We start from the raw sequence: 20,758 nt of genomic DNA, 5'->3' as shown, positions 1-20,758 counted from the left end.
CCGGTGTCTGCCGCCCGGGTACCTGTGCTGCGGCGCTGTAAAGCTGGCGGCAGAGGGGTGGGTCCCTGCAGTCAATAAGAAATAACGAGCGCTATCCGCCGGGCTATGCGGAAGCGCTTCTGTTTTGGAAACACTGGCCGCATGGCGCACGCTGATTGGCTGAATCTCAGCCAATCAGCGTGCGGCCAGTGTTTCCATAACAGAAGCGCTTCCGCATATCCCGGCGGATAGCACTCGTTATTTCTTATTGACTGCAGGGACCCCCCGCTGCCGCCAGCTTTTAAGCATATATACGCCGCAGGACAGGTACCTGGGCGGCAAGGGGGGGCGAAATACCGCCCTCCAGTGGCCGGCGCCCTAGGCAAATGCCTAGATTTGCCTAGTGGTGGCGCCGGCCCTGTGTGCGGCTGAGTCTGACTCTGCTAGCGTACTCTGACCACTGGGGCGTGCACCAACTTGTACCTCAGTGTGAGGCTGAGTCTGACTCTGCTAGCGTACTCTGACCACTGGGGAGTGCACCAACTTGTACCTCAGTGTGCGGCCGAGTCTGACTCTGCTAGCGTACTCTGACCACTGGGGGGGCACCATATTGTACCTCAGTGTGCGGCTGAGTCTGACTCTGCATACGCAGTGCTACCATGCAGCCACCTCACACCAAGATCCATTATGCTTCCTCTGTGACTCTGTACGTACATAAAATCAATGGCGCTATGCGCAATGCCACAAACTGGCGTCTTAGATCACACTGAGCGTCTGCGGTGCAAATAAATGACCCAGTGCGCTGCTGCTCTTCCAGCTTCTCCACATCACGCCCTATAGCGTAACGCCACCCAGCGTATGAGGTCATATCTGTAACCAGGGCTTTTACCTTTTATATAGAAATCTGCTCCTTCATAATAGATGAGACGCAACGTAGTAACTGTATCCACAGCAGTCCATGTGGCTCTGGGGCCCCGCAGCGCACAGGGCCCTCCTTTTAAAGGAGGACATGCTGTAAAGTAGTAATGAACTAAAACTTCATAAAATATGTATTTCCGCACGGCGTCGAGACATTCCCCCCACGTGCTTACACTAGATACCAGCGTAGTGATGTATTATTAAATGAGGGTTCCTGTTGTGCGCAGTTGTGCTGGGCCACTTGTTCCCGGCTGGTAAGTGATCTCTTGTCTCCGCTGTGAGCTCAGTGTTTGCTAACAACTCACCGACCACTTGTGTGAGCTCTGCCTTCCTCCCTTCCTAAGTCTCTGTCAGCCAAATGTTCCATGCATCCACTCCTGGAGCCAGAACAGATGGCGTCCAAGCAGCGGAGCCAGCTCTGCGAGCCTGCCTGTGTACTCAGGCTCATCTCCTCATTTACCTCCAAAATCAACTCAAGGTCTGCGATATTTCCCCCGACCCCCTTACGCCGCCCGTCCCGCACACCGCACTGCGCTCTCCTAATAATCGGGACAGAGTATATTCTCATCCGGAGGCCCCTGTCTTTCATTTTTGTCTGTCTGACAGGGCAACTAATTACTCCATCTGGACTGATAATTAATTCACAGGCTGTCTTTTAATTTGGAAGTATGCGCTTGTAAGGTTTATTCTGCCGGTCACGGACAGTGAAATGAATTAAAATAAATCACGCACTATTGAGGCTTCTTTGCGAAGGGCAAGAAGAGAGAACACTCAGTGCGTGCGCAGTTTTCAGACGTGTATGCGCTAATACAGGTTCATGTGTGGCTTGGCGGCAAGGGTTGTGGAAATGGGAAGAGACCAACTTTTAACCAGGGGGTGTTTGATTTTCTTGATGGAATCATCAAGTGTGAAGCACCTTGTACTAGAACCACATGCAAATAGATAACATTAGGTATATGTTGCCAGGGTCTACCCTGTATGTTTGATGTGATGCCATTGGTGCCTTTCAGGTGTATTTTACAGTATATAGGAAACTTCATTTTCAAACCAGGAAAAAAGCACAAATGTAACTTTCCTAGGTGCGTGTGACAATATGTAATCCGTTACAGATGTGTCTTCTTACACCCAGTGTTGATATGCCATACAAGGCGAGACACCCAGTGCGACTGGACCACACCAAGAGGTGTAGCGTATTGACGTTACTTTAAATGTTGTCTTATCCGCATCACAAACGCAGCAGGATGCAGTCGGCATCTCGAAGGCACAATCCCAACCCCAACCCCCAGAATCCCGGTGGTGGTCGAGGTCAGTTTGATGTACAAATGACATTGATCAGTGTAAGATAGCAGTGAGACGTAAGTTTCCCTGGGCAATATTGTTTTTGTCCCTGTAGCCATAATTTCTGCAGCACATGCAGCAGATAGAGAAGTGCCGATTCTATATAAGCTTACGCGTGACATAGAGGGCTCCATTAACAAATCCAGGGGCGTCAGCAGCAAGAGAAATCCATTATCTCTCCCCCAGTGCCCTATGACCCCTCAATCTGACACTCTGCAGATTTTGTTTGGCGCAAATTAAGCGACCGGTATATTTTTGGATTAATTTCTGTTCCCTGCCCATTTGTTACATAGCGGCAGCAATTTCCTGTTTGAGGTGGTACAGGCTAATGGGTCTTCTGTGTCTTGTTCACGATTTGTTTTTTCTTCTGTTGTGCCTAATTGTTGTTTATATTGTACTTTGTCGGACCCATAGCACACTTGCGCCTGGTTCTATGTTTTCTTGCGTTACTAATCGATGCTACATATTATCAGTTAGAGAATTGCTTACCGTGTGATTATCCCATAATGTGGTAGCTGCCTTGTCACATACTTGATATCGATGATGACGCACAGCTTGTATTTTATTACTGATCTTATTGACTACTCTCCCAATGCATCAAAGTCTCTGCTGCATACAAACCCAACAACCCGCCTCAAGTTTTTTTCCTTTTCTCCGCTAGGTTTCACCAGTGAGACACACGCAGTTACCCAGGGTCAATACTAGTAATTGCCATCAATATGTTTTACCACCGATGGCTTCTGTTGATAGCTACAAACTGTTTGTGGATGACCATCGATGGTTATGCACACTGATCATTATCCCTGTTTTACAGAGCCTGGGGGTGGGGCTTTGCAGGTTTCAGGGGCGGAGTTAAGTTCTGTGTCCCAACACATTGTAGTAATTAAAAAAAAAAAGTGCTTATACAGATGTATTGGTTGGGGAAACCCTGTTTCCCCCCATTTGACATCTGACATAAACCATCGATGATTTGAAAACATTGATGGCCATCCATAACACTACCCACTTCCTGTTGTGGGACAGTATAAGACTAGGCCCATTCCTTGCAAATGTCAGCAGTCACTAAATCTTACCTCATCCTTGAATCCTACCTGCCCAGGGTGAACATAAATGCAAACCAGGGGCTCTCGGCATCTATTTCCCTCACAAAGTTATGGAGTCAGCAGTTTCCTGTCTATGCTTGTGTCTCTGGTCTCGGCCTGGTGTTACACAGAATAACCGCCTCTAATGACCGCTGAGTTCTGTTGCATCTCCGCTGTCTCAGTCTCTCACGTATCCTGGTACAGGCCTCGGACTTCATTAAGCCTGCATCCATTAGGAAGGTCTGGTACTCCTCTACATTACTGATCGATAACATTTGGCAGCCATTTTGAATTTTTTCCAAGACTTATTGTGATGAATCGCTTTTCCTACACCACAGGACGATGCTTGGCAGTCGTTAAGTTAATCCTTTAGTAATAATGATCTAGGGATAAAAATGTCGGTAGCTGCAGGATTTGTGTATTTGTATGAGGGAGGGTCGGATGTTTTCCAGAGGTTGGCAACAGAAACTGAGAGGCGTCAGGTTCGTGTGGTGTGATGGTGATAATACTGTACATACAGATATGGAATCTGCACTTGATAATGTAATGATCTTAGTGGGCTATAATAACATTGATAATGAGGATGTTCATTATGCAATGCTTTCCCTTCCTACATCCAAATAACTTCATGTTCCAGGCTAAGCCTTGGACGGAGATAAAGGCGACGGATATACATTAAAGCATAAATCCCAACTTTTGGAGGTCAGGCATTGGGACTTGCCGCACCACCGGGCATGGCTGGAAACTGGAGTGGCCTTCGGTGGGATGGGTGGAGCATAAGGCTGAGGGGGTGTGGCTTCCTAGAGGGGATGGTGAGCATTGCAGGTTTCCTGCAGCACCTTTCCATTTGGTTATGAATACAACATACTGGCAACATGTGCTCGTTTTGCCCTTTCCAGTCATGGAAGATAGTTTGGTAAATGGCGTCTGTGAAGGACACAATGTTGATAATTATGCAAATGTTCAATGTTTTTCCACCGTGCATGCATCTATGTCACTAAAAGAGTTAGCGGACCATGACGTGAGCACAGAGTGGGACACACAAACTAAAAAATAAAGATCTAAAATGAAAATGGTTGCTATTTCTATTAAAGTATTATCTATACATGTTATACATATAGGGTTGAGGCAGCCATTTTGTGTGTTGACCCGCTCAGTGTTCATGCTACAGCTACACTGGTTCCTAATCAGCCAATTGGCTGCTTTCCGCACTTGAATACTTGAATACAATTGAATACTAATTCCGGGACATGGAATTTGTTTTCTTTGTAACGCAGCGTATTTAAGTATTGATCAGCAAAGCGCAGAATCCTGGGGTAGCTAAGAGCTGGAATGCCGTCGTCCAGGAAGATAAAGGAAACTCTCTTTATCGGGGTATTTAAACTGATTTCTTCTTCATCAGCCCTGCGCCTTCTCTCCCGTCTTTCGGGAAGCTGAATCAAAAGACAGAACAAGCAGCTTGGGCGGTGTAAGTAAGAGCGATTTAATTAATTAAAAGTGAGAATCTGTGTTAGAAGTTCACAGCACATCCTGCGCAATTCCCAGCTGCCTGTCTGTCCGCGGAAAGATCTGTTTGATTCCGGTTGCTGTTAGGGGGGTTGATTGCACTGGTAGGTCTCTGCAGGGGGGGAGATTTTCTTTTCTCAATGTCTTCTTGCAGGGGGGATTTTCAACTTACTGTATGCATTAACCCCTCCAGCGTTTTGTATTTTGCCATTGACCCATCAAGCGGTGTACCGCTGCTGCAAGGCACAGTGCCTCAGGGTACTAGAACCGTGACGCGGAATCCTTGGAGCATGAAGACGCATCCACGTAGATGATGGCTGTTGGGAGAAGTGATGTTGGGATGTTGCGTCTCCAGCCATAAAGAACATGTTTAGATTAAACCAGCAGTGTAACTTCAGGGTGGTTAGACAGGCAAACGTCCAAGGGCCTACAAAAGAGGACGCCTAGCTCCGCCATCTGGGCACGAAGCTCTGGCCTGGATTTCCAGACTCTGCTTTAAAATGAAACTCCACTTTAAATCTAGTAGCTCAGTGACATCACGCTGACATCACGTGAGTACATCGCAGCCTATTACATTTGTGCGCCTCATTCCTTTAGAACAACATGCTGCTATACTTTAAAGCCGCTCCACAACGGATCTTGATAAATTGGCTCCTAAACCTCTACATGCACAGCAAGTGACGATAACAGAATAACCAAAATATCGAAGTGGCTGAGCGCTATAACCCCCCCAAAAAAACCTATAATTTTTCACGAACAATTGCAAAACTCGGGACGAACGTTCTCCTTGAAGTACGTGAAACCATAGAATTATATAGCGCGGCTCCAGCTGTGTTGGTTTGACGCTGGCACGCTTGGCAGCCGCCCTCATGCACGTTTAATTTGAGTGTAACGATGTGTCAGATTAAGGCAGGAGATATTATCTGTTCCTTTCAGTCAAAGCCGCCCAGGAATTGGAGGAGAGGTTTCACCGCGCGCCCGTTATCTGCAGTCACTTTTAATGAGCTGGCTGCATCTCGCCTGTCTGCGGGAGTCCCTTCCTGCCATTATTTCCCTCTCACCTTGCCAATGATTCAGGGAAATTAACTCCTGCCTGCAATTACGGGGAAGATCTGGTCGTCCGACGGAGCCGCAGAATTCTGCGCTGTGGAAAAGAAATTCTAATTTATTTGCTGCTGGCTTTCTCTGTGTGGCGTGCGTGAGAGTGGTTCTAGCCTCTGCTTTTTTATTTCAGACATTTATTATGATATAGGATATAGAGTTTTAGGACCCAGGCTGACTTAAGACTTTAAAGGGCCGAATTCAATGTCAACCCGGTGTCCTCTAAATTTTTGTTTTATAGACTCCCCTGGTGTCCAATGACCAGCAGAGTCACAATGCATTAAGGGTCAGATGTATCAAGCTTCAAAAAGTGATAAAGTGAAGAGCGATCAACAGCCCCTAAGCTGTCATTTTTCAAACCCCACCTGTAACATGGCAGTTAGGAGCTGGTGGTTTATCACTTTCCATTGTATCACTTTTTTGAAGCTTGTTACATCTGGCCCTAAGGGTCTATTTACTAAGACCTGGGTGGAGATAATTTGGACAGAGATTGGCAATCAGCTCCTAATTGTCATATTGCAGGCTGTGCTTGAATAGTGACAGTTATTAGCTGATTTGCTGGTATTTTATCTCTCTCCTCTTTATCTCTATCGAACGCTTAGTAAATAGACTCAACCCAACCCGATCCTAGCACAGTAGTCCACTCTACCAGAACTTGCCCGATTTATTAAATCTGCCACTGTGCATTCTATTGGGCATCAGTAATGTCCTCCCTACTTACTGCTCACTCCTGTAGGGGCATGGCCATACCATCTTGGCACGTTGGCGCTTCCTTGGTAACACGGGCAATCTCCACGGAGTAACATAGACCCCTTAAGAGGGCATTAAGTTTTGAGAGATTTATTTCCGGTATCTGACCCACAGCACAGTGTATTTCAGCCTCCTACCGTGCTTATTCTGCAGGGAAGAGGGAAGAGCTCCTGCAATCTAACAAATGATCTTATCTCGTAATGATATTCATTAGACATTGAGACAATTAGGTTTGATCCATTCTAAGTCGTGCAGAGCAATTAAGAGGCCGTAATTAATCAAAAGTACAATCCTACAGGCTTGTGTGTCTGAAGGCGGCGTACTTCGTCATGCCTCGCTAGATGCCAACAGTTGGTTCTATGTACGATGTAAATAACCCCCTCTGCCACCAATGGTGCGAGAGCAGAGTTCTGGGAAATATGATATGTTAAAGGCTCTATTTGGTCATTCCAGCAAATACTGGTGTCATGTGGCAGCGATGGTGCCATCGCCTGGGCCTAGGTCGCACATCCTAACCCCCTGCAGTGCTGATAGGGGATATAGGGGCAGTATAATTACTGTAAGTCCCTCAAGTGAAAGTGTGGAGGTGGCATCTTAGACGTTCCACAATCTCCACCTGCATTAAGACTCGGGGTCACCACCCCCCTACCACAACCCCACTCCCCCCCAGGTTCTGATGCCACAGGCAGCGGCCTAATGATAGAGCCCAGGAAGGGTGATGTTATTGTGGGCTGGGTCAGGGAAGGTGAGTCATTGTAATGAATTTGGTATGAAATCCCAACGGTCAAAATCCCGAATGGGTCAAAATACTGACAAGGACAAAATCCCGACATTTAAAATCCAGACAAGGACAAAATCCCAACAAAGGGTAAAACTCATTAAGTAAACACCCTCTGCTTCCCTCTTCCATCCCCCTGTCACAAAAGCAGTCTCTTCACTTCACTCACCACACGTGGTGGCCATTCAGCAGTAACTTCTTGACCCTGTCAAAATCCCGACAGGGTCAAAATACCGACATATAGAATGTACAGGTGAAAAAGTCAACATGACTTTCGGTCGACAGGTCGCGAGGTTAGAAGTGAACCGCAGCGCCTTGCATCGCTTGCTTGTCGGGTCAAAAAACAGTGAAAAAACCCATGTTGACCTTGCGACCTGTCGACCGAAAGTCATGTTGACTGTTTCACCTGTACATTCTATATGTCGGTATTTTGACCCTGTCGGGATTTTGACCGTCAAGAAGTTACTGCTGAATGGCCACCACGTGTGGTGAGTGAAGTGAAGAGACTGCTTTTGTGACGGGGGGATGGAAGAGGGAAGCAGAGGGTGTTTACTTAATGAGTTTTACCCTGTCCCCCCCTCTACTGACACATTAGCGTGATGATCAGCAACATAGAGTCGTGACCCCATGGTGAGGTGATTGGGACCCACTTTGGGGTCAGGACCCACAGTTTGAGAACCGCTGCTCTAAAGGGTCTACACATGCGTATATTCAACGGTACGCCTGCGCATTGGTCTCTGGACCGAATTTGGCTCTTTGAGCCAACATGAATCACCCCCTTAGTCTAATGCCCCATGCCCGATCACCCACTGAAATGCAAATGAACACATCACGAAAAAATCCATTCCTATAATTACATTTTGGTGGGGATTTTTTTGTTTGTTTGTTCTTTGAGAGTTACTTGCTTCTGGAGAAAATTGGGTTTTAGTCTAAAGCTGGGTGTACACTACTGTGGTTTCTGTGGTTTCTCACAGTAGCGTATGCCCGACCAATCACCTGCGAGCCAACCGGGACCTTTCCGGGCGGCATGGTCGCATATGATCCATCACATGCAGTCCTTTACGTGTGACTGATGGCATGCGACCCCTGTTCCCCGCCCGGCCCTCCATCGGGAGGACGGTCAGAGGTCGGACCTGCGTAGCAATTCTATTTTAATGTTTTTATTTCAGTGGTGCTATTGGCAGCGTTTCCCATTTGAACTCTGCAATATTTGAATTTGGCCTGAATATTTCCCTAACGGCCACTAATGGCCATGCGTGTAAAGTTTATGGCGCCATCTGAGGCTTTTTTCACCCCAAGTGATGGATCATCAATCTGGCTACAATGTTTGCCCATCTCTATAAGAGCAGCAGTCAATGTCCCCAAGATATTTTTATCTCAATGAAACACTATAAAGCATCGCCCCAAAGTTATTTGGACTACCCACCAAACAGCTGCCTCTTAGTTCTTAGGATAAAAGGTGTTCACCCCACTGGGATCTAATGGGGGAAATGTTGGGTCATAATATAGCCCTTGGGCCAAAACGATAACTTTTTCTTTATTTGCCCATTGACTGTCTGTCCCCGCCCGGTGCCCCAGATCTCTATCTCTGCACCAAACAGCTAGAGATCTCCCTGAGAACAGCAAGTCTGCAGCAGTCTCGCCATCGCTGCGAGATGTCAGAGTGATATATTACGCTCTTGTGTGATGTCTAATACTCTGCTTATCAATCTGGTGCAGAGCTCTGTGGCAGTGCAGGGGGAGGGTGACGCTGCCAGCCACTGCCCACAGCGGCAGACTGTAAGCTTGTTGGCAAATGAATATCTTTGTCCCAGATGTCTAGTCGCCCAGAAGCCCCCTCCTTTCTGTTCTCTTTCTGGTGGTAAGAGGACATTGAAAAACTCCATGCAGTTTTACAGACCTATAGGAGCTGCTGCTGCAGAACATCGTGGATTGCAGTTCTGCCAATCACAGATGCAGGGCCCTCCTGAGCAATACGTGACCCTTTTCTTGTATGCGGAAATCAAGTATCGCTTAGCTATCACTGTGATAAAGGGCCTTATTTTGGTTCACTCTTTCTGACAAAATACTTCTTAGATGGACAAAACCATGTGCACTGCAGGGGGGCAGATGTAACATGTGCAGAGAGAATTAGATTTGGGTGAGTTTTTTTTGTTTCTGTGCAGGGAAAATACTGGCTGCTTTATTTTTACACTTCAATATAGATCTCACTTTGAAGTAAAACCCCACCCAAATCTAACTCTCTCTGCACATTTTGCATATGCTCCCCTGCAGTGCACATGGTTTTGTCCATCTAAGAAGGATTTTGTCAGAAAGAGTAAACCAAAATAAGGCCCAAAGTCATTGTATGTAGCAGGGCCGGGGTGAGGCTTCTTGGCACTATAGGCAACTCTGCCACCAGTACCCACTTTCTAGCCCTTCAAGTGGAGGTGGCATCTTAGACGTTCCATGGGCAACAGCTGCATTAAGTACAACACGGATGTTTTCTTCATTTTCTGATGGGGAACCTTCACAGATCCCCACACCCTAGGGTGGTGGCTTTGGTCTGTAAGTGGCCTCTGGTCCGAAGATCCTGCTCTAAACTTCTGCACTCCGGGGGGGGGGGGGGGGGTCACACTCAGGAATGCATTTGGGCCCAATGTACTGATGCTGCCTGGCCACTCTGCAGCAATCGTCCAGCTCTCCATACGCACTGGCAAGCTATGCGGAGCGGAGACAGCACGAGGACTAATGAATATAGTGACAAGAGGCATCTGAAGAGACATCCATAAATATTATAACCGCCCGGGGACTGCCGCTCGTGCCGGGATAGGACTACAGTTACTTAAGGCAGCAGAGAATTATTATTACAATTGTATTTGTGTTTTGTTTATTCAATAGCTGAATAACTGCTCCATTACAACTTCTCTTAAAAAGCCATTTCCCTCAATCCTCTGGCCTGGCGTCTTTGCATAAGGAATGGCGCAAATCACAGATCAGGGAGCTTAAGGGACTATGCGACACCACCTAGGTCTTCTATTTAGCGTATTTGCATCCCCCAACTCCCTTCCCGTCCTCTCACTACATTAACGCAGGCCTGGCGAGTTTCATCGCTCAGACGGAGGCGGCTAATGAAATCCTAATCTCTCTGGGATTCCCATCACAGGGCGAGAGTGGAAGGGGGAACAAAAAATGATAAAATAAGAGAAAAAGAAATTGGACGAGTGCAGCCGCTATGATCTTGTAATTATTTCTCCCCTCCGCTGATATCACCCCCGTCTGCAAACGTATAACTCCGGGGCACTTATAACGTGTCTACAATGAGAACATTATCCTGTCTCATTCCCGGGCTGCACAAATAATGACAACCTGAATGGGAAATACGGTCAATTTTATTTTTCCTTTTCATCCTTCGGCATTTTTTTTATTTGATGTCATTGTAATGGCAGAAATGCGCCAGGACCCATTGTAAGTCGTCCCCTTAAACACCTGGCATGTACTTTGCAATCTCTCCGGAGCGGGTGTCTGTCGTTCCCGCTGGGAACACATTTCGGCGACTGTTTAAGAGACGAATCTTCACAAAATCATTTATGTGTTTACATAAATCTGCTGCCATTTCATCAGAGGCCGACGCGGTCAGGTTTGGAGAGTGAGGGAAAGAGAAACTTTCACTGTAATGAATTCCTGACCAAGTTGGGAGTATAATTCGGAAAGAAGTGCTATTGATTTGGCGTCACGGGCAGGGCTTTCTGTATAATAGTTTGCTTAGGTCTGTCCTATCTTGCAGCATGTATGCACAATGGGAGCTGGTGCGAATGCCGTCCACCCATCATCTCCCACTGCCAGGGAGATGGGACAAACTGTGCGCCGATGCACAAAGGCCCCAACAAGCTCATTGGTGGAAACCATGAGCAGCAATCAGACAGTGGTTGGCAAACACTGGCGGGGTGGGGGTGCAGGGTGGACATGTGGTGGGGGAGACTTGCACAGACTGAGGTGACCATGGCTCCGTTACTATGTACCAATATCGGGCAGCATCGGGTCCTGTAGCTACTGCAATTCCAAGATGGTATGCTATGGGCCACTGACCGCGCTGCTGGTGGTGTAATGCAGTCAGTGTGGGTCAGTGCTAACAGTGCATGTGTAGACCCCCTGGGAACCAGCTGAGTAGAACCGCCCCTGAGCATCTGCCTGGACATGAATTTCACCGTTAAGATAGCATATTGCATTACTGCCCAGATCGCATTGTATATGTAATCTTTTAGTAAATGGGCTGTTAAAGCTTATTACTAAGGGTTATTACTCTGTTTACTAAGCTGTGGACAGTGATAAAGTACCAACCAATCAGCTCCTAACTGCCATTAATTATATAAGGGACTTTTTTTTTTAAACTGAAGTCGTTTTGAGTGTCAAATAATTTCCTGACAGACGACGCAGAGCACTGCCGCCATGTTCCCTGTGATCCGTAATGAGGTTACGTAACAGTCCGGCTCGGGCGCTGAGGAACGGGCACTACCATATAGTGCATTAGTGAGATAATCTCGCTGCATTGTCGTGTGCTGTAAGTGGGGGGACGGCGTCATTACCGGCCTATTGTGTGCCGGCTCCATTATTCCAGCAGGACGTCTCCAGCAATCACAGGTGCCCGTGCGCATCACGCAGCGAGCACCTAGCAGGAGAGCCAGTGCCCGTCGCCGGGGCAGCCAGGCCTCATGCAGCCTGGGGGGAGGAATTAGCACACGCTGCCTAGTATGAGGCGCAGCAATTTCCTAACAATACACAGAAATAGGGGACTAATGGCACATTTATATAACGCACTTCTGGAACATTTGGTAATTATTCTCCCAGGGGGTACTTGAGACTCATTCAAGGGGTACTCCAGCTGCACCACTTTCATTCTTCTTCTTTATACATTTGTTATTTCGTGAGTATTTAGTAAGCATTTTATCTGCTATTGTATGTAATTATTCTGTTTTCTTACACATACAGAACTACAGTGCCGCGCATGTTGTATATAAAAGATGTAATGTTTTATATTACTGTAAGTATATATGTATGTATAAGAGCCTGACACTATGCTGCCGGGCGCTACAGGAGGGAAACCAACAGCTTTAGGACACAGACACACTGCTCAGCATGACGGAGCCTCATCTCCCAGCAGCAGGCGTTCCTAAAACTCCTGTGTGAGTACCCCACCACCAGTGCCGTCTTTCCCATTGGGCACGATGGGCAGTTGCCCGGGGGCCCTAGGACCTAGGGGCCCAGCCCAATGGGAAAGATGGTGGCCGGGGTCCGGGAATCCGCTCACCCTCGCTGGGGGATCCGGGCAGGGGGATCAGGGCGGTGGCGGTAGCTAGAAGCCTGATTCGGCGAAGCTCTATTTGCCGGCGGGGCGGGAAGCGCTGTTGCATTTGAATAGACTGGCCGGATGCTGATTGGCTGAATTCAGAAAATCAGCATCCGGCCAGTCTTTGAAAAGGCAACAGCGCTTCCCACCCCGCCGGCAAATAGCGCTTCACCTCCTAGCTAGCAGTGAATTTCATTTCGGGGGTCCGTGTGCCGGGGTTCTGATCACCCTCACTGGGTGATCTGGCAGGGGGATCAGGGCATCGGTGGCGGTAGCTAGGAGCCCGAAGCGGCGAAGCGCTATTTGCCGGCAGGGGGGGGCGAGAAGCGCTGCTGCATTTAAAATGACTGGCTGAATGCTGATTGGCTGAATTCAGCCAATCAGCATCCGGCCAGTCTTTTCAAATTCAACAGCGCTTCCCGCCCCCGCCGACAAATAGTGCTTCGCCGCTTCGGGCTCCTAGCTACCGCCGCCGCCCTGATCCCCTTCCCCAGCGAGGATGGTCGGATCCCGGCCACCCGGCCACCATCTTTCCCATTAGCGCTATTTGCCGGTGGGGCGGGAAGCGCTGCTGCATTTGAAAAGACTGGCCGAACGCTGATTGGCTGAATTCAGCCAATCAGCGTCTGGCCAGTCTTTTCAAATGCAACAGCGCTTCCCGCCCTGCCAGTTAATAGCGCTTTGCCACTTCAGGGCAGGCTCCTTGCTACCGCCGCTGCCCTGATCCCGCTGCCCGGATCCCCCAGCGAAGATGATCGGATCCCCGGCCGCCGGAAGCTGACTGGCTGCCGCACGGAGCCAGAGAGGTGAGGGTTGGGGAGGTGACTGTGGGCTCCTGGGCAAACTAATTGGGGGGGGGGGGGTCCAGTGAACTAGGTTGCCAGGGGCCCTTCCTAATGTTAAGACGGCCCTGCCCACCACCACCCCTATAATCCAGCCCTGGGCTCATTCTCATATTGCACACATGCCTGCAGAACAGCTTCATTTAATTAACCACATGCACCCGATGTGAACACTCCAGGCCGGGCTTTCCCTGACACGGTCACATCTGATGGGTCAGTTGCACAAAGTTAAACACATCCTACGTTTATTTTGACCACTTGAGGCAGTAGTGGGCAGCAGGAGGTCTGTCTACATATTAACGATAGAGTGTTGTGGGTGAGATACAAGCATCAGATTGGTAATGCGATACATTCTGCCACTTAGACGAAAATGTCACTAATTTTGTTCTACTGATCACCCATGATTTGTATGGCATTTCCTTTATATCATGGTGGTATTACGCTATGTGGTTTTTATTTCCATGTGACATTCCGGAGGCATCATGTGAGACTTATCAGACCCATTATGGGCATTGTGGAATACTTCAGTGTGCGCTAATCTGCTGACGCACATTTTATGTAAGACTTTATGTGTGGCTGGTGTTTGATATTTTGTTTTGGTAAATATTGTGCGGAAAAAAAGAGCGATCTGACATTGTGCTGAATCCTATCCGTTTGTTACACAATAAATAATGTGGGCGCCAGTCACGCCCAGGCCTATAGGGACACACCGATACGCCGCTACTTTCTCATTTCATTTTCACCTTGTATTCTCAAACCAGATCACATGGATTCATCTCTTATTATGCCACAGCCTGCGAGATTCCAGCTCCGATGCGTCTGTCTGTATTTTGAAAGTGGGAATAATTTAAGAGGTAACAACTCTCCCAGCCGATTGTGTGCTCACTGGCCTAATTAGCTGGCAGCGTGGGCTGCTCTCAGTCCATCCTGGATGCGGCCATTGCCTGTTCTGAGCTGGCTATGTTCCTAATGTTGATTGGATGGGATGAGGCCGATGGGAGGGGCCATCGCACAACTGTTCCATGGGCGAGCCATATTGTGGCCCTACGAACCATTGCTCCGGCATCCGATAAACCGCTCTGCAGATCCTGACGGTTATATGTGGGATCTGCTGCTTTGCACATGAGCAAGAGTCTCTCTATCTAAAATCCCAGGCAGGAGGCAATTAGATCTCTCTATTGCTTTCTCCTTTCCTGGTAACAATCAATTATCTCTTATTACAGAGACCTCAGACCATGGTTGTGGAGATTAGGTGTAATACGCTGAGAGGTTAAAGGGTCAGAGTATTTATCTCCGGACCTGTCTTCACCTGCTTTAGCCGAAAGCTTAACACGTCAATCAAGTTTTAAGGTCTTTAACGAAACAAGTTGTTCCCGCAAAGGGTTACGCTTGGGTGCAAGATTGCCCTGACATGCGGGTGCCAATAAAGTGAGTATGGTTACTACGCCACCCGCAGTTTGTTGTCACCATCTCAGTATAGAATTAATGGAAAAAAAAATGTATGTAAATGTTTAAAAAATATTTTCCATATCTAAGTCTAGTCCAGTTTTAATCCAATCTGCTTTCTCAAAACACATTAACAGCCCAGGTTGTAAGGATCAGTGATTTTCAACCTTTTTACCTTGTGGCACACTAAATCAGATTTTAAAATTGCCAAGGCACACCATGAGATCGCCACAGGGCAAAACACATTGGCCCCCACAGGAAAAAAACAAACCTATTGTCCCCCATATAAAAAACAATCACACTGGTCCCCACAGGTAACACAAATAAAATACATTGGCCCTTTAAATGAAAAGAAGAGACCAGTAAATAACAGTTGAACTGGCGGTGGCTGTAAACTGGTTTGGGCATCTCTAGATCTTGGGGCGCACTTGAGAACAGCTCAAGGCACACTAGTGTGCCACGGCACAGTGGTTGAAAAACAATGGCGTAGATGGTCAAATCAAAATAACGGAGGTACTAATTAAGTCACCTGTGCCATCCTGAAAACCTGGACTGTTAGGCTGGGTACACATTAATAGATCAATTAATTTGCAGCTATACCTAAGGACGGAGTGCGCTCTATACACACTGCCCGACCCATCCCTGGCTGGTGCCACAACTGGGAGGGTGCATTCACATGTGCCCACCCAGTTGAGCGGTAAATCACCAATGTTTCTGGTGTAGAATCGAACAATGCGCCAATATATCGGCCATTGGCTGTGTTGGACAGCTGACGCGATATGTTATGATCGGACATATCGCTGCTATGCGCTGGCCGATTATTAAAAAATATATCGTCCGATCGATTAATTGGCCAACATATCTGTAAATGTGTACTCATCTTCAGAGTGCTTCGAAGGCTGAGGTTGGGAAATGCTGCTTTACGTTTTCAGTTCGAAGGCGCATGAGCCATTCTGTAAGCCGGCGACCATATTGGTAAAGACTGGCCCATTACAGCCGTAAGATCACCCGTACCGCTCGGGGCCTGTGCAGCGGATTCTCAGATTTATCACCACAAATAAGCGGCAATTTAAAAAATTCGACTTTAGCACGACTTCCTCCAGAATAAGGTCCCTTATGATCTATGAGCTGGGGTTCAATGCTTTATTATTTCTCCTGGATGATGGGTTGGGTCAGGCTGGGTAAATGCCCAACGGTGAAACACAAATGAATTTTGCGGTGATACGCCATAATGAGCCGAATATGCTGAGAGGTTTTTTTTTGCATCTTTTGCCCACGTTCGCTTTAGGAGGGGACGTGTGGGTAATGTGTTATATATAAGCAGTGAGTTATAGCCGGCTGAAAATAAGCAGCGTGTTATTATTACTATCAATAGTGCATAAATCTCCAGACATCAGCGCAGCGCTATCCGAGGGTAATAATTACCAGCCATTTGCATACAGAGCAATCTGAGAAGTGCTGAGAGCCATAATTCTTAGCACCATTCATCTCTGCAGCGTACGGAACATTCTGTAGTGCGGAACGGCAGCGGAATATAAAACATGAGCGAGCAGGTGCAGCTAGAGCGGAGGGAGACTCTGCGTCTACTCACCACGTAATCTACGGGAGATGCCAGCGATCCAGTACCCACATTTGCTGCACTTACGCTAGCCCTGATATTGCGGATTTCTGCCTGCAATCCTATATGGCAGTTGTTGCCAATCTAACACTGTTGCAATGTCACATCATGGGCATCACCTGCAACTGATATGACTACTTTATCTCCGTGGAGCCCCAGCACCCCCTGTCACTCTCCCCTTACAAGCACAAGTGGGCAGATCAAGGGGGATCTGATGATGATTCACAACACCCCTCATCCGCACATGCCCCCATGCGCCTCCCAGGCTGCCCCACAAGGCAAGGATGGCCATCAACTGTCAATGATTCGAAATCATCAATGGTTTACGGTTGATGTAGAATAGTTTTGCCTGCGATGGGGGAGGACCAGATGGTTTGCCTCCATCGATGTCAAGCATAAACAAATCATTTTTGTTTTGTTTTTTTTTCTCCCCAAGGGGTTGGGACATGGATCATAGCTCCGCCCTGACACCCATGAAACCCCACCTCCATGTTTTGATTAACCCATATTTTAATCAGTAAAAGAAAATGGATGAGCATTGATATCTAAAAACATTGATGGTCATCCATTGCATAGTATGCCACTATTGATGGCCATTTGCACTATTTCCATCGATGGCAATGGCAACGATGGCCATCCCTAACACAGGGTAGTCAGCTATGGGTTGGAGTTGCTTCCTGATGCGCAAAGTACTGATTAGCAATACTTTGTGCATGCAAAGGACCCGCTAAGAGTGTGGGACGGCAACTGACTCTTCTGATCTTTTTAAGGGCGGGCAGGGGGCGGAGACAGACGCCATTTGTGAAAAAGGAGGCGTGTCACTGCTGTTTAGGGGGAGGGAGGAGGAGAGGGATCTCCATCAGTGCACGGATATATCCTAGCATCTGCGCCAGGTGGCTTGCATGGCATTATGAGTAAACATGTAACAAAATACATAGGCAAACGCAGGGAGGGTTTCTGGTTGCCTGGAAACCCCCTTTCTCTTGGCAAGTGCCTTAAATTATGACAACAATAGCACTGGTATATAATATGACCAGTAGAGCTGCCACCACATGCAGTGTAAGGGACGGAGTGGAGCTGCTGCACATGCCCAGTGTACCAGCTTCTTCTACCACATTTACTGTATGTGTGGATCTGAGCCCTCAAACATTGCAATGGACCAGAGAGTAGATGTCAGGAGGAAGAGACAGGAGCCTGACCATGAAGTGGGAGATTGTGAGCTTAGAAAGTGCAGTACTGTGTCTATTATGCAGGGTTGCCGACCCTCCCGGAATTTGCGGGAGTCTCCCGAAAATCGGGTCCTTCCTCCCGGCCCCCGGAAGGGTGGGCAACCCTCCCGGAATCAGGGGGACCCCCACTGAGCCCCCCGATCGCGGCATTTATATGCCGCAATCTGCGGGTCTCAGGGGAGGGGGCGGAGCTAAAACGGCACAATCGTGACGTTTTAGCCCCGACCCCTCCATGGATAACTGTTATTTTGACTATTTGTTGTAATGGGGGTGGGGCTTAATGACGTCACAGTTAAGCACCGCCCCCAAAACGCGTAATGCAAGATTCCTCTCCGGGCTTCTCCCGGAGAGGATTTTTTGAAAGTCGGCAACCCTGCTATTATGTTTGTGTATTTATTTATTATATGTTTAAACTTTTCCTGACCACTTATCTTATTTAAATGTTTGAAACAGCCTATACTATAGACCATCTGTACTGTTAAATATTAATACTGTATTCCATACAGTATCCAGTGTATACAAAGACCAATTTTCAGGTCTGTTACCGCTGCCCCAGACTCCCGGATTTACTCTAATGCGCTGCAGAGTGGGAGATTATGGATTACATTTGGAAACCCCCCTCTAAAAATCCTGTGTTTGCCACTAGCATGAATGGTAGTGGTATGTTAGAGAAGAGGGCAGCAGTACCCCGTTACCCAGGACAGCGCAGCATTGTGTGTTAATGACTCGGAGATGAGCTCAATTAAACCGTACAATATACTTGGCGTAAACGATTGCTTTATACATAGCAACAGCCTAAGTAAATTATCATGGAAGCATCACAAGAATCATTGTCTGAGGCTAAATCAGGCCGCAGCAGATTATTTATGTCACCGTATTTAGAGTAGTTTTATGTAGTTTTGTGGCATGTGATTATAAAACAAGATTGTATAATTGAAGATTTGATGAGGAAGTCACGGGGTGGGTTATATTGCACGCCACAAGCTGGGCAGGGAGGGCAGGCTGGTACCAATTGGGCCCGTATAAGCTACCTGGTGAGATTTAGCATTCTGCCTCGTCCGGCTGTGCCGTTAATGATGATTTCCATCCCGTTACTAGCTGGCGTAATCTATTCTTTATCTCCTTGTGGCAGTCAGCAGATGAAATGTAATTCCAAAAATATGCATCTAATTACGCCCGGCACACTGGTGGATGTGAAGTGCGATTTGTCTTCATGTAACGCGCTTTCTTCCTAAATACCCTTCACCAGTCATCGGGGAGCCTGTGCGGGCGGGATTGGCCCGATCAATAATCCCTTTAAAAGTTTTTGGTTGAGTGTCCTAAAACTTTTATTCGCCTAGAACAGGCATGTCCAAACTATGGCCCTCCAGCTGTTGTGAAACTACACGTCCCATCATGCCTTGCTATTACAGAATGCTAAAACTATGTCAAGGCATGCTGGGATGCGTAGTTTCACAACATCTGGAGGGCCACAGTTTGGACATGCCTGGCCTAGAACTAAGGCTGTAAATGATATCTCAGCTTTATGTTTCTGTAGGTTATGTCCTATATCCGGGCGCTAGATGTAAATTTCTATAGCGTTAAGACATATTGGGGTCCTTATCCTTATATGATGCTGTAGAACTGCCTGTATACAAGCGTTACAAATATGCTATATATATATATATATATATATATATATATATATCTCATATATTTAGCAAGACCTGTCACTCATCCCCTGTGTGTATAACATTCCTGCCCAGCGGGATACACAAACCCGCCCCGCCCTAGGGAAAAGACCAGTGTTCTACACACCACCACCCCCTTGACATTACCTCCCCCTGCCCAGCCAGGGCTACAGTACACGCCCACCATCCACCATTACTCCACCTACCCCCGTGAGAATGGGGGATCCTGTACCGCCACAAGCAGGTGCCGCCCCTAGGTGGGAAATCCGGCCCTGGCTGCTGCGCTGTAGGTTCCCCCACTGCCAGAAGTGTCCACACGGTCCTCTGCACCAGCGCCACAACTTTTATCAATGTCTTGCCCACATACCACTATTATACAGCCTTCTGCTCTCATGCACGCTCACTCCCTCCCAGTGGGGGGAGACGCTCACCCACTGCCGTGAGCTTCATACTGTCCCCCACCCTCCTCCAGTTCTAGGGATGCACATCGACCATCAACGATTTCAAATCATCGATGGTTTATGGCTGATGTTGAATACTTTTGCCATCGATGTGGGAGGACCAAATGGCTTCCCTACATCGATGGCAAAGGAGAACCGATCACGTTTCAAATTTTTTTATGGTGCTGGGACACGGAGCATAGCTCCGCCCCCCCCCCCCCCCCCCCCCGGAAGTCCCGCCACCAAATTCTGATTGACCCACGGCCTGTTCATCGATGGCGTCTGCACTAATGCCCATCCCTACTCTGCAACAGCCAAAAACCTTTACTACCCCTCATGCCCACACACCTCTATCACTGCCCTGCCTCCTGTTCTCCTGCCCCGTAACTTCCACCAGTGGGGACCCGCTCACCCTGTGTTGCCCACATTCCCCTATCATGCTTTACCACCCAGCCTCCTGCTCTCATGCACCCTAACTCCCACCCAGTAGGAGGAGACACTGACTCAGGGCCACCGTCCTGTACTCCTGTACTGCCACGCTGGACCCTCACCCACTGGCAGAAGCTGCACAGTATCTCCCACCCATCTCTTTAGTCCCCCTTATGCCCACACACCCCTATCACTACCCAGCCTCCTGTTTTCCTGTGTCGTGACCTCCGCCAGTGGGGAGCCGCTGACTCAAAAACACCCTACTATACTATTGCACACACACACACACACCTAAACAACACGCAC

The 20,758-nt window shown here is 47.9% G+C and overlaps 1 protein-coding gene across 8 annotated transcripts in view; it reads left to right on the top strand.

Annotated features, from left to right (window-relative positions):
• TNFAIP8L2 (TNF alpha induced protein 8 like 2) overlaps positions 1–20,758 on the top strand; it is a 422,216-nt gene that overhangs the window by 284,968 nt on the left and 116,490 nt on the right. The window lies entirely within an intron of this gene.

This window comes from Crinia signifera, chromosome 12 (assembly GCF_055691185.1).
Source record: "Crinia signifera chromosome 12, ASM5569118v1, whole genome shotgun sequence".
Classification (NCBI taxonomy): domain Eukaryota; kingdom Metazoa; phylum Chordata; class Amphibia; order Anura; family Myobatrachidae; genus Crinia; species Crinia signifera.
The sequence above is the reverse complement of the archived record's forward strand: the minus strand, read 5'-3'. Positions and strand labels throughout refer to the sequence as shown.